This window comes from Symphalangus syndactylus, chromosome X (assembly GCF_028878055.3).
Source record: "Symphalangus syndactylus isolate Jambi chromosome X, NHGRI_mSymSyn1-v2.1_pri, whole genome shotgun sequence".
Lineage (NCBI taxonomy): Eukaryota > Metazoa > Chordata > Mammalia > Primates > Hylobatidae > Symphalangus > Symphalangus syndactylus.
The window spans coordinates 129,277,064-129,292,618 of NC_072447.2; positions in this window are offsets into that span (position 1 = coordinate 129,277,064).

Genomic DNA, 15,555 nt, shown 5'->3' on the forward strand with positions numbered 1-15,555 from the left:
ACTTGACCACTCAGAATGTGGAGAAGATTCTTCAGTGGCCACACATTACAAAGGTAACAGACCTAGAAAAATTATTTAGAAAAGTAAGTAAACAAACAACAAAAAACCAAAACAACAAAGTCTAGAAGAGAGGAAAACCTGATTTTCAGATTTTCAAATTACATTATTTTGCTTTTTACCCAAAAATGTATGAGACATAAAAAGAAACAAGAAAGTATGGCCAATACATAGGAAGAAAAAGCAAACAATTAGTGGCAAGTTTTCCTGAAAAAGACCATATATTGGACTTCATAAACAGTTTAAGACAGCTATTTTAAATATTTCAAAAACTACACATATTCTTGTGTAAAGAAGTTAAGAAAAGTATGAGAACAAAGACTCACCAAAATAGAGAATATTAATAAAGGGTTAGATTTTTTTAAATTTCAAAGTTGTAAAGAAAAATAACTGAAATGAAAAGTTTATTAGAGGGGTACAGCACGAGACTTGAGAAGGTAAAAGGTGGAATCAGTGAACTTAAAGATAAGACAATATTACTTAATCTGAGAAAAATAAAAGAAATAGAGTGGAGGAAAATGAACAGATATTCAAACATTTGTATCAAGGAGGCAAATATATTTATAATTAGGAGAATAAAAGTGGCAGAATAAATATTTAAAGAAATAATTGTAGAAAAATTCCCAGATTTGTGTAAAACCATTAACTTTCATATTAAAAAAGCTATATTACATTGAAGTAGAAAAAATTCAATGAGATTCACACATACAAATATGATCATCAATCTGCTAGAAAAATAAACAAGCAATTAAAAGACAAAGACAAAGATAGATCCTCAAAAGCAGCACAAAAACAGCAACACCTCATGTACAAGGGATCCTCAATAAGATTGTCAACAGACTTTTCAACAAAATCCTTGGGCCATAAGGCAGTAGGATGATATATTTGAAATGCTGAAAGAACAAAAAACTTTCAACCAAGAACTTTGTAACCAGCAAAAATGTCTTTAGAAAATAAGGAAGAAATAAAGACATTCCTGAATTTTAAAATTGGGAGAGCTAATTACTGTTAAATCTGATGTAAAAAAATATGAAAGCAAGTTCTTCAGATGGAAATAAAAGGAAGCTAGGCATTAACTCCAAACTATATGAATATATAGAGATCTCCAGTAAAATAAATACAAAGACAAGTATAAACACCAATATTCTTGTCATTTGGTTTATAGCACCACATTTTATCTTTCAAAGGGCATAAAAGACAAATTAATGTAACTAATTATAAATCTGTTACCAAGCACATTGTATTTAAGGATGTTCTTTGTGACATCAATAATATAAAATGGGAGGGGCAGAGATGTGTAAGAGGACACTCTTATGTACTATCGAAGTTAAGTTGGTATGAATTCAAGTTAGATTGTCATAACTTTAAGATATTATAGGTAATTCTCGGCCGGGCGCAGTGGCTCACGCTTGTAATCCCAGCACTTTGGGAGGCCGAGGCGGGCGAATCACAAGGTCAGGAGATCGAGACCACAGTGAAACCCCGTCTCTACTAAAAAATACAAAAAATTAGCCGGGCGTGGTGGCGGGCGCCTGTAGTCCCAGCTACTCAGAGATGCTGAGGCAGGAGAATGGTGTGAACCCGGGAGGCAGAGCTTGCAGTGAGCCGAGATTGCGCCACTGCACTCCAGCCTGGGCGACAGAGCAAGACTCCGTCTCCAAAAAAAAAAAAAAAAAAAAAAAAAAGATATTATAGGTAATTCTCATGATAACCTGAAAGGAAAATTTTGGGTTCACAATAACTATGAAGAAAATATATTTCAAATATACACAAAAGGAAATAACAAGATAACCACTAAAAGAAATCTTAACACAAAAGAAGGCAGTAATGGAGGAAATGAGGGAAAAAGAAAGTTGCATGGCACAAGAGAAAACATAACAAAATGGGAAAATTATTTTTTATTTATTGTAATTAAATATAAATGCATTGCAGTTGAAAGTTTTAACAATAGACAAGACTAAGTGGAAGAAATTCAGAGCTCAAAGAAAAGGCTTTTAAATTAAACCAATGAGACAAAAGTAAAGAAAAAAGAATCAAAATAAATGAACAAAGTCTCCAAGAAATATGGGATTATGTAAAATGGTCAAACTGAAGAATCATTGGTGTTCCTGAGGGATAAAAGAAAGTAAACCATTCTGAAAACTTATTTGAGGGAATAATTGAGCAAATCTTCCCTAGCATTCATAGAGATTAATATGTCCAAGTATAAGGAGTTCAAAGAACTCCTGGGAGATTCAATGCACAAAGAACATCATAAAGGCATGTAGTCATCAGGCTATCTAAAGTCAACTTGAAGCTCTTTAGTTTAATTAGATCTCATTTGTCAATTTTGGCTTTTGTTGCCATTGCTTTTGGTGTTTTAGACATGAAGTCCTTGCCCATGCCTATGTCCTGAATGGTATTGCCTAGGTTTTCTTCTAGGGTTTTTATGGTTTTAGGTCTAACATTTAAGTCTTTAATCCATCTTGTATTAATTTTTGTATAAGATGTAAGGAAGGGATCCAGTTTCAGCTTTCTACATCTGGCTAGCCAGTTTTCCCAGCACCATTTATTAAATAGGGAACTATTTAGATGATGCCCACCCAGATTGAGGTTGGTCTGCCTCTCTGAGTTCACTGACTCAAATATTAATCCCCTTTGGCCACACCCCCACAGACACATCCAGGTACAATACTTTGCATCCTTCAATCCAGTAAAGTTGACAATATTAACCATCAACTTCCCCCTTACTATTTTTAAAATATTCATCATGTCTAATCTTTGTGCTTTTTGTTTGTCTTTTATCTTCCTTTGTGTTGGATATTTTTAGCATTCCATTTTCTCTCTTCTGTGGCCTTTTATTTATTTATTTATTTGTTTGTTTGTTTTGAGATGGAGTTTCGCTGTTGTTGGTCAGGCTGGAGTGCAATGGCATGATCTCGGCTCACTGCAACTTCTGCCTCCGGGGTTCAAGCGATTCTCCTAGGCCTTTTATTATTTTATTTGTTGCTCTATGGATTTATTTCTCTTATAAAGTGTCATTATTTTTTATTCTGTTTCCTCTACATGTAATGGCCTTACTTAGGTTCATTTAAATTTTTTTTTTTTTTTTTTTTTGAGACGGAGTCTCGCTCTGTTGCCCAGGGTGGACTGCAGTGGCACGATCTCGGCTCATTGCAAGCTCCGCCTTCCGGGTTCACACCATTCTCCTGCCTCAGCCTCCCCAGTAGCTGGGACTACAGGTGCCCGACAACACGCCCTGCTAATTTTTTGTATTTTTAGTAGAGACGGGGTCTCACCGTGTTAGCCAGGTTGGTCTTGATCTCCTGACCTCATGATCCTCCTGCCTCGGCCTCCCAAAGTGCTGGGATTACAGGCGTGAGCCACCGCGCCCGGCTGGTTCATTTAAATATTTTATCTTTATTTTTCATTATCAATAGTTTGTGATTGCCCAAGCTGTAGCTTTTTCTTCTTCTTTCTTTGTAGTCCTTCTTGATGTTCACTGACTTAGATTTCTGTATTGAAGTTTTTCATCTATTTTTGAAAAAAACCTCAGCTTTAAAAAAATATTTTCTGCTTTATTCTCTCTCTCCTGTCATTGGGACTTTAGTTACACATAAATTAGAATTCTTGACATTGTCCCACGGGTCATTTATGTTATTTTTTAAATGTTTTTTTTTTTTCTGTTCTTCAGGTTGGATGATTTCCATTGTCCTGTCTCCATTCAGTTGTCCTTTCTTTCACAGTACACAATTTCCTGTTATGCTTTTTCAGTATATTTTTTGATTCCTGATACTAAATTTTTCAGTTATAAGATTTTCAATTGATTCTTTCTTAGAGTTTTATCCCTAAAATTCTCATTTGTTTTCTCATTATATCTATCTCCTTTTTTTGTAAATTATTTAACATGTTTGTATTTGTTATTTCTAAACGAACTGTTTGATTATTCCAACATTTGGTCACATATGAATATATTTCTATAGACTATTTTTTCTTCTTGGTTATGGGTCACATGTGCTTGTTTCTTTGAAAGATTAGCATTTTTTTATTGTATCCTGAATATTTGGAATGATGTGTTAAAGAAACTCTCGACTTTTTTTATTCCCAAGAAAAGTTGTGAGTTTGCATTTTACACAGAGTTGAATTATTAGGAAATTACCTTGATCACATGCAGGCTTTAATTTACACTTTGTTTGGAAATGTGTATTTTGATTTTGTTCTCAGTCCTAGGGCATAATCTTTAGCCCTGTAATATAATCTTTGCTTCTAAAGTGTATCCCTTCTGAAGTCTTAATGGAATTTTTAATGAAAATTATTTCAAGCACCTCTACTTTCACTGGGCTTCAACTCTGAACTCTTGCTGGCACCATATAGCTAGTTAAATTTCAGAGAACTTATTTTTTTTTTTTTTTTTTAGCTTTTCAGATGTAGCCTATAGCTACACTGTGACTTGCCTTTTGATCTTTAATTAAGATAATTTATTACCTTAATATCATCAAATTTATCAATCCTTTATGTTTAGTTACTTTTGTGTTATTTTCATATACATATTCATGTATATATGTATATACATATGTCAGCACATATGTGTATATAAATTGAAAATATTACTCTCTCTCAAAACCTAAAGATATTTTATCTTTTTGTCTTCTAGAATTTTCTTGTTTGCCTTTCTCATTTACATATACAATCCATTTATTATTGAGTTTTGTCCACAGTTTGAGTATTGGAGGTAAAATTTTATATGTTCATATGTTTATCTCATTAAATAATAAATCAGATATTTAAAATATTTTCTCAGATTTGTTGATCCTTTGAATTTTTTTAAATTTTTCTATATCCTTCAGTACAGCCCTGATTTTCGTTATTTCTTGTCTTTGCTATTTTTTGGGAATTGTTTGCTTTTTGTTCTCTAGCTGTTTTAATTGTTATTTTAGGTTGTTAAATTGACATCTTTCTAACTTTTTGATGTGGGCATTTAGTGCTATAAATTTCCCTCTTAACACTCTCTTAGCTGTGTCCCAGATATTTTGGTACATCACATTTTTGTTCTTATTAGTTTTGAACAACTTCTTGATTTCTGCCTTAATTTCATTATTTACCCAAAAGTCATTTAGGAGCAGCTTATTCAATTTTCATGTAATTGTATGGTTTTGAGTAAATTTTTTACTCTTGATTTCTAATTTGATTGTGTTATGGTCTGAGACACTGTTTTTTATAGTTTCAGTTCTTTTGCATTTGCTGAGGAATGCTTCATTTTAGATTTTGTGATTGATGTTAGGGTAAGTGACAAGTGACAATGAGAAGAATATATATTCTGCTGTGTTTGAGTGGAGAATTCTCTATATATCTATCCATTCTATTTGATCCAGGGCTCAGTTCAGGTCCTGAATATATTTGGTAATTTTCTGTCTCAGTGATCTCTCTAATATTGTCAGTTCAGAGTTAACATCTCCCACTATTGTTGTGTGGGAGTCTAAGTCTCTTTGAGGGTATTTAAGAATTTGCTTTATGAACCTGGGCACTCCTGTGTTGGTTGCATACATATTTAGAATAGTTAGATCTTCTTGCTGAATTGACTCCTTTACCACTATGTAATGCTCTTCTTTGTCTTGTTTTTGTCTTTGTTGTTTTAAATTCTGTTTTGTCAGAAACCAGAATTGCAACCCCTGCTTTTTGCTGTTTTCTATTTGCTTGCCAGATTTTTCTCCATCCTTTTATTTTGAGCCTATATATGTCACTGCATGTGAGATGGATCTGTTGAATACAGCATACAAATGGGTCTCAGTTCTTTATTTAGCTTCCACTCTGTGTATTTTAATTGGAACATTTAGCCCATTTATATTTAAGGTTAGTATTGATATGTGTCGATGAATCCAGGAGCTGCTTTTTTGAAAAAGTTAATAAAATAGATAGATCACTAGCTAGAGTAATAAAGAAGAAAAGAGAGAAGATACAAATACACAAAATCAGAAACAACAAGGGGGATATTGCCACTGATAAAACAGAAATACAAACAACCATCAGAGAATATTATGAACACCTCTATGCACATAAACTAGATAATCTAGAAGAAATGAATAAATTTCTGGACACATAACCCTCCCAAGACTGAACCAAAAAGAAATTGATTCCCTGAACAAACCTATAATGAGTTCTGAAATTGAGGCAGTGATAAATAGCCTAGTAACCAAAAAGAGCCCAGGACCAGATGAATTCACAGCTTAATTCTACCAGATGTAGAGAGAAAAGCTGGCACCATTCCTACTAAAAGTAGTCCAAATAACTCCTCCCTAACTCATTCTATGAGGCCAGCATCATTCTGATACCAAAACCTGGCACAGATACAGCAACAACAAAAAAACTTCAGGCCAATAACATTGATGAACATCAATGCAAAAATCCTCAACAAAATATTGGCAAACCAAATTCAGCAGCACATCAAAAAGATAATCCACCACAATCAAGTAGGCTTTATCCCTGGGATGCAAGGTCGGGTCAACATATTCAAATCAATAAGTGTGATTCATCACATAAACAGAACTAAAGACAAAAACCACATGATTATCTCAATAAACGCAGAAAAGTATTCTGTTAAAATACAACATTCATTCAGGTTAAAAACTCTCAATAAACTAGGTATTAAAGGAACATACCTCAAAATAATAAGAGTCATATATGACAAAACCACAGCTAACATCATACTGAATGGGCAAAAGCTGGAAGCATTTCTCTTGAAAATTGGCACTAGACAAGAATGCCTTCTCTCACCACTCCTATTTAACATAGTATTGGAAGTTCTAGCCAAGGCAGTTAAGCAAGAGAAAGACATAAAGAACATTTAAATGGGAAGAGAGAAAGTTAAACTATTCCTGTTTGTAGATGCCATGATCCAATATCTAGAAAACCCCATAGTCTCAGCCCAAAAGCTTCTTAAGCTGATAAGCAACTTCACCAAGGACACCAATTTAACAACTATATACACAGAAAGGAAACCTTCACAAGAACCAAAAATCAGATCAGCACTCATAGTACATGGTTTTAAATTTGTATCACTGAATCGGGCACTGAAGAGGTAGAAAAAACAGTCTCAAATCTAAGACACCACCCCTCCCAATCCTCCTGCAGCAGCGGCATGGTGTGGAGAGCCTTCCATGTGCTTGGAAGAGGGAGAGCTAGAAACCGTGAGGTATTAAACTCAGGGATTTCCTGTTATAGCACGGAAAAAAAAAAAAAAAAGACAAAAGAGCAGGGAGTATTTAAACCAGCCCTAGCCTGAAGTGAATCACTGCAGTGGTCAGAACTTAAGTTCTCGGAAACATTGCAAATGCAGGCTCCAGTTCTCAGGGGCTCTAGATACATGTGAAAGGCAGTCTTGGCAACAATAACTTCGACTCTTAGGTGGATTCTGGTGCTGAACTGGAACCAGACTGGGGAGAGGGGGGCACGTGACCTACAGCGACACCAGCACAGTTTGCAAAGGGAGTGTTGGCATCACCTCTCCCCTGAACCCAGGCTGCACAGCTCATGGCTCCAAAAGAGACCCCTTCCTTTTGCCTGAGGTGTGGGGAGGAAGGAGTGGAAAGGGCTTTGTCTAGCATTTTAGATACCAGCTCAGCCACAGCAGGATAGGACACCAGTCAGAGTGGTGAGGGCCCAGATCCAGGATCTCTGACTACCTTTCTAGTCACTCCCTGGACCAGAAGGAAACCCACTGCCTTGAAGGGAAAAATAAAGTCCTGGCAGGATTAATTACTTGCTAACTGAAGAGCCCTTGGGATTTGAAGAACTAGCAACAATACCCAGGTACAAAGTTGAGGGCCTTGGGATATACTCTGAGACTTGCTGGCTTCAAGTAACAGCTTAGCCCCAGGGGAGTGCAGCACCAAGCAGACGCTTGGGGTCCCAAATTCTAGAATTTGGCTTTTAGATGACATTTCTGGTCCTGTCCTGGGCCAGTGGGGGAGTGCATTGCACTGAAGGGTGAGTCCCCAGCCAGGTAATCTTCACGACAAGTTGACTGAAAATGCCTTAGGCCTTAAGGGAACAACAGTAATAGTCTGGAAGTATTGACTATGAGCCTGTTGTGGTATTGGTCACAGGGTGAGGCTCTTCTGCTACTGAAAAGGGGAGGGAAGAGTGGGCAAGACTTTATCTTGTGGTTTGAGTGCCAGCTCAGCTGCAGTACAATAGAACATCAGGTAGACTACTGTGCTTTTTGACTCCCGGCTCTGGCTCTCAATTGGCAACTGTGGACACACCAAGGGCCTAGGGGACCCTGCCATCCTGTAGTGAAGGACACAGGTTTGGTTGTCTTTGACATTTGCTGATTATAGAGCCCCAGAGCTTTGAGCAAACATAGTCAGTAGCTATGGAGTGATTACAGCAGGCCCTGGATGAGATCCAGTGATATGCTGTATTCAGGTCTGACCCAGCACATTTTTAAGTTTTTTCAAAGAAACAACTTTTGGCTATCACTATTTCAACCTTTGGTTGATGATCTCTATTTTATATTTGTTTTCTATTTCTACTTTTATTGTAATCTTTATTATTTCATTATGATTTCCTTTGGTTTAATTTGTTGCTATTTTTAATTTTTGTGATAATATCTGAGTTGTTGTCAGCCTTTAAAATCTCTAAAATATAACTGAAAACTATATAGTTCACTTTAAGCATGGATTTAAATAGATCCTGCATGTTTTATTCTATAATATGTTCATTTGCATTTAGTCTAAAATATTTTCTAATACCTACTGTGATTTCTTCTTTGATTAAGGAGTTATTTTGAAATGTGATTTCCTTTTTTGACACAGGGGTTATTTTGAAATGAATTTCATAACTTTTACACCTAGAAGAATTTCTGGATCTTGCTATTTGATTTCCAGCTTAATTTCACAGTAGACAATATGTTCTGTTGAAATTTGAAATTTGTTGATGCCACAATGAATGTTAAATTTTGAAAAATATTTCAAGAATTTTTGAAAAGAAAACATATTCCGTAGTTGAGTAGTATCCTACATATGACATTAACGTAGTTTCTTAATAATGTTCAAAACTTCCATATCCAATCTAATTTTAAAAATAATTTGACTTTAAAATGTAATTAGGTTATGATCTTCTATTCAAATTGTAGATTTTTCTATTTCCGATTTAGGTTCTGTGAACATTTTTTAATAGGGTCATGTGTTGCATACAAATATAGAATTGTTGTACCTTTCTTGTGAGTGATCTTGTTTGCAAAGTGGCTCCACCAGTTTGCATTGCCATCAGCACTGTATGAAAGTTCTATTCACTGAACACACTTGTCAACATTTATTATTGTCAGTCTTCTCGATTTTAGCCATTCTAGGGTATGATTGTTGAAAGTGGATTTTAATTTTAATTTATGTAGTGACTAATGATATTGATCATATATTGTAAGTTTATTACCTAACTGTTTATACTGAAAAAAATAACAAAGGAAAAGAAATGAAGATTCCTCAAAGTATAGTTCCTTTTTCTGTTAGCCTTTCCTTACTCATCAGTAATCTGAAAGTAAAGTATTGGAATAACAGGGACGTATCAATCAGTATAAAAGATCTCTTATTTTATGCAGTATTTCTACTGTTCTGGTAAGAAAAATATATATGTGTGTATATATATACATACACTAGCTACAAAATATCAGTGATTCCACATATAGTATAAACATTTTTATGTTTGTAGTTAAAACTGGCATTGGAAAATATACAGATTAATGATGAAAATCATTATTATAATTTAAAATTTTAATTTTTATAATTAGAAGCACAATTATTCCTATTATATTTCACAAGTAATAAAATCTCTTTAAAGGAACTTTATATATTTATGCCTTTAATGTCCTATTTCATTTGCTTTTTGATAAAGGATCTCACATTTCTATTTTCCACTTGAACTCACAATTATGTAACTGGCTTTGCATAGATGTATGTCCTTTATCAGATATGCTTTATGCATATTTTCTCCCAGTCTGTGTCTTATCTATTCAGTTTTAACCATGTAGAACAAAAATTAAAGTTTTTAATGAAAACCAGTTTATCATTTTTTTTTGGTTATGTTTTAGTATCCTGTCTACTAAATATTTGCCTAACCCAAATTCACAAGAATATTCCCTTTAATTTTATTTGAGAATATGGCACAATACGGCCATATAGAATGCTCCAGTGATTGTCCTCACCCTACAAAGACACCAAATTGAACAAATATCCACACAAGTAAGCATCTTTATAAGGACCAAAAATCAGATGAGTGATCACAATACCTGGTTTTAACATCATATCAAGGAAAGAAGCACAGAAGAGGATAAAAAGACAATCTCAAATTGCATACATAACACGTTCTCCATCTCCCTATAGTGCCATGTGGTGTGGTGAGAGAGAATCTATGTGCTTGGGGGAGGGAAAGCAAAGTGATTGTGGGACTTTTGCATTGGAGCTCAGTGCAGCCCTGTCAGAGCAGAAAGCAACACAGAGCAGAATTCAGCCATCACTCATCGATGGAGCATTTAGATGAACCAGAGGAGAATTATCCATCCCAACAGTGGGAATCTGAGTTCTGGCTAGTCCCATCACCATGGGCTAAAGAGCTGTAGGGTTCTAAATAAACATGAAAGGAAGTCTAGACCACAAGGACTGAAACTCCTGTGAAAGTTCTGGTGCTGTGTTGGGCTCAGAGCCAGGGTAATTGGGGTACATGGAACCCAGTGAGACACTAGCTAGGAGAGCCAAGGGTGTACTTGCATTACTCAAGCCCCAACTTCAGGCAGGTCAGCTTGAAACTCCAGAGAGACACCTGCTTGAGAAAAGGGCGGGCAGGGGGTCAGGGGGGAATAGAAAAGGCTTTCTTTGAAATTGGGAACCAAGTCACAGTAAAATTTTTTTAAAAAATAAAGCTAATTCCTAAAGTCTACGATTCCAGGATCTAGATCTTGGACAGCATTTCTAGAAAGGACCTATGCCTGAAAGAAACTTGCTGCCCTGAAAGGAAAGACATAATCCGAACAGGATTCATCTCCTGGTGATTAAAGAGCCCTTAGGCCTTGAATAAATATCAGTGGTAGCCAGTTAGCGGTTGCTACAGCCTTGGGCAAGACCTAGTATTGTGCTGGCTTTGGTGTGACTCAGTGCATTCTCAGCTGTGGTGACCATGAGGAGATACATCTTTTGCTTGAGAAAAAAAAAAAAAAAGAGCGAAGTGTAAAAAAAACCTTGTCTTGCAACTTGGCAACTTAGGCACAGTAAAATGCAGCATGAAGCTGATTTCTAAAGCCCTTAATTTCAGGCCCTAGCTCCTGTGCAGCATTTTAGGACCCACCCTGGGCCTGAAGAGAACCTACTTTCCTAAAGGAAAAGACACAGTTCTGACAAGATCCACCATCTATTGCCTAAAGAGCCATTGAGCCTCAAATAAACATCAGTGTTAGGCAATGCAGGCTGTGAACAAGGCCCAGTATTGTGCTGGCTTAAAGAGTGACCAAGCACCTACCCAATGGTAGTGGTGACAGGAGTGTTTACATCACCCCACACCCAACTCCAGGCAGCTCAGCATGGAGAGAGATGGTCCATATGTTTGCAGAAGAGTAAGAAAAGACCACAGGAGTCTCTGCCTGGTAATCAGAATACTTCTCTGAGCTCTTAAACAAGATAATAAGATAATTTCTCTATGAGTCTTCAAGAGTCACTGTGATACCAGGCTTGGGGTGCTCCATAATGCAAATATGGCTAAAGTGACCAAAGACTTAGATCATAGCACCTTTAGAATACTTGTAAAGCTTTCTCAAGAATCCTAAGTACAAAGAAGAGCAGACTTCAAAAATGAGAATAAATATCTGATTCTTCAATGCTCAGACATCAACAAACACTGACAAACATCAAGTCTATCCAATGAATTTAATAAAAGAATTGAAATAATTTCTAAAAATTAAATAGAAATTCTGGAGCTGAAAAATTAAATTGACAAACTGAAGAATGCATCAAAGTCTCTTAACATCAGAACTGATTAAACAGAAGAAAGATTTATTGAGCTTGCAGACAGGCTGTTTGAAGATACAGTCAGAGTAGACAAAAGAAAAAGAATAAAAAAGAATGAAGCACACCTACAAGAGCTAGAAAATAGCTCCTTTGACTCCATGTCTCACATCCAGGTCACACTGATGCAAGAGGTAGGTTCCCATGGTCTTGGGCAGCTCTGCCCCTGTGGCTTTGCAGGGTGTAGCCCCTCTCCTGGGTGCTTTCATGGGCTGGCATTGAGTGTCTGTGGCTTTTCCAGGCTCACCATGCAAGCTGTTGGTGGAGCTACCATTCTGGGGTCTGGAGGGCAGTGGCCTTCTCACAGCTCCACTAGTCAGTGCCCTAGTAGGGACTCTGTGCAGGGGCTCTGACCCCACATTTCCCTTCTGCACTGCCTTAGCAGAGGTTATCCCTGCAGCAAACTTTTGCCTGAGCACCCAGACATTTCCCTACATCTTCTGAAATCTAGGTGGAGGTACCCAAACCTCAATTCTTGACTTCTGTGTACCTGCAGGCTCAACACCATGTGGAAGCTGCCAAGGCTTGGGGCTTTCACCCTCTGAAGCCACAGCCCGAGCTCTACATTGGCCCCTTTCAGCCATGGCTGGAGTGGTTGGGACACAGGGCACCAAGTCCCTAGGCTGCACACAGCACTGGGACCCTGCACCCGCCCCATGAAACAATTTTTTGCTCCTAGGCCTCTGAGCCTTTGATGGGAGGGGCTGCCATGAAGGTATCTGACATGGCCTAGAGACCTTTTCCCTATTGTCTTGGGGATTAACATTAGGCTCCCTGCTGCTTATGTAAATTCTGCAGCTTTGCCTTGAATTGCTCCCCAGAAAATGTTTTTTTCTTTTTTATTGCATAGTCAGGCTACAAATTTTCCAAACTTTTATGCTCTGCTTCCCTTATAAAACTGAATGCCTTTAACAGTACCCAAGTCACCTCTTGAATGCTTTGCTGCTTAGAAATTTCTTCCTCCAGATACCCTAAGTTATCTTTCGCAAGTTCAAAGTTCCACAGATCTCTAGGGCAGGGTCAAAATGCCACCAGTATCTTTGCTAAAACATAACAAAAGTCACCTTTACTCCAGTTCCCAATAAGTTCCTCATCTCCACCTTAGACCACATCAGCCTGGACCTTATTGTCCATATCGCTATCAGCATTTTGGACAAAGCTATTCAACAAGTCTCTAGGAAGTTCCAAACTTTCCCACATTTTCCTGTCTTCTTCTGAGCCCTCCAAACTGTTCCAACCTCTGCCTGTTACCCAGTTCCAAAGTTGCTTCCACATTTTGAGGTATCTTTTCAGCAATGCCCCACTCTACTGGTACCAATTTACTGTATTGGTCTGTTTTCACACTGCTGATAAAGACATACCCGAAACTGGTAACAAAAAGAGGTTTAATTGAACTTAAAGTTCCACATGGCTGGGGAGGCCTCAGAATCATGGCAGGAGGTGAAAGGCATTTCTTATGTTGGTGGCAAGAAAAAATGACAAAGAAGCAAAAGCGGAAACCTCTGATAAGCCCATCAGATCTCATGAGACTTAATCACCGTCACAAGAATAGCACGGAAAAGACTGGCCCCCATGATTCAATTACCTCCGCCTGAGTCCCTCCCTCAACATGTGGGAATTCTGGGAGATACAATTACAGTTGAGATTTGGATGGGGACACAACCAAGCCATATCAAGTAATAAGAGGAAAGTTTATACCTATAAGCGCCTACATAAAAAGTGGAAAAACTTCCAATAAATCATCTAATAATGCATTTTAAAGAACTAGAAAAGCAAGAGCAAACCAAAAATTCATAGAATAGAAATAATAAAGATCAGAGCATAAGTAAATTAAATTGAAAGCAAAATAAAACATAATACAAAAGATCAAGCAAACATAAATTTGGGTTTTGAAAAGATTTAAAAAATTACATTTCTTTAGCCATGCTAACTAAGGAAATAAAAAAAGAAGGCCCAAATAAATAAAATCAGACATAAAAAAAAAAGAGAGAGAATTGAAGTGGCCCACATGGCTGCTGACTAGTGTGTGTGTGTCTCTCACAGAGAGAAACAGGAGAGTTGAGTAAATACAGCACCTTCAACTTAAACAGCCAAATACTCATATTGGGAATAATCAAGGAAGCAACTTAACCCATGGTAGATGGAACAAAGCAAGGCAGGAAGATGGCTCATCCAGGAGCAACAAAGAACACTTAAAACCCACTGGCTTGGAACTTCAGTTAGCCACTGATAGCAGCATTACACCTCCCTGAGATGGAGCTCCTAGCAGGGGGGGGCAGACCGTCATTTTTGCTGTTTGGGCAAATTAGCCATTCCAACCTTTGAATTTTGGAGAGTCCAAGTTGACCGGGGGTGGAAGGGATCCCCCAGCAGTGCACGGCTGCTCTATGAAAATGTGGCCAGACTGATTTTTAAAGCAGGTCGTTGATCCCATTTCTTCTCACTGGACAGGACCTCTCAACTGGGGCCTCCAGCCACCCTCACCTGTGTTCTCTGGCTGACAGAGATTTCAAAACTCCCAGGACAGAGCTCCCAGAATGAGGGGTGGGCTGCCATCTTTGCCGTTTGGATGACTTAGCCATTCCAGCCTTCAGGCTTTGGAGAGTCCAAGGCAACTGGGGCAGGAGTGGTTCCCCAGTCCAGCACAGCTGCTCTGTGAAAACATGGCCAGACTGCTTTTTAAAGAAAGTCCCTGAACCTGTTCCTCTCTACTGGGCAAAACTTCCCAACCAGGGTCTCCAGCCACCCCGCTAGTATTCTCTGGCTGACAGAGTTTTGAAACTTCCGTGGGATGGAGCACCCATAAGGAGGGGTGGGCCACTATTTTTGCCATTGGAGTAACAGCCATTCCAGCCTTTAGGCTTTGGTGAGTCCAAGCTGACCAGGGATGAAAGCAATACCATAGCACATCACAGCTGCCCTGTGAAAACATGACAAAACATCAGGTTCATGATCCTATTTCATATCACTGGATAATTTTATTTTGTCCTGGCATCAGAATATTTATTAATTTTTAAATTTTAAAATGCTGTTTATTAACAATTATTTAGCTTGACTAACTCAAAATACACTACAAATGTCCTCTTTCATGAAAGTTAATGTTACACTTGAAAGTTTATTTGAAGATATTTACATCACTCTTTTGTGTGTAATATTTAGATAAGTATTGAGAAGAAGACACTCAAAAGCAAAAAGTTTAGTTTCACTTCCCTGATAGCTGATGATAGAGTTTATCCAAGAGATGTGCTTTTTCCTTTCCTAATAGAGATACTACATAATGTAACAATCAAAATTATCATACTGTTATTTTATGTGGAAAAAAACATTTACCAGGCAGAGTGATATTTTCCAAAGTATCTTAAATAATTATTGTGCTTAAATGTTCATCTTAATTAATGTCACATTTTCAGGGACTAAACTAAAAATTTTCATCACTATTAATTTCTCTTTTTAGAAAATTTTACATGACAAT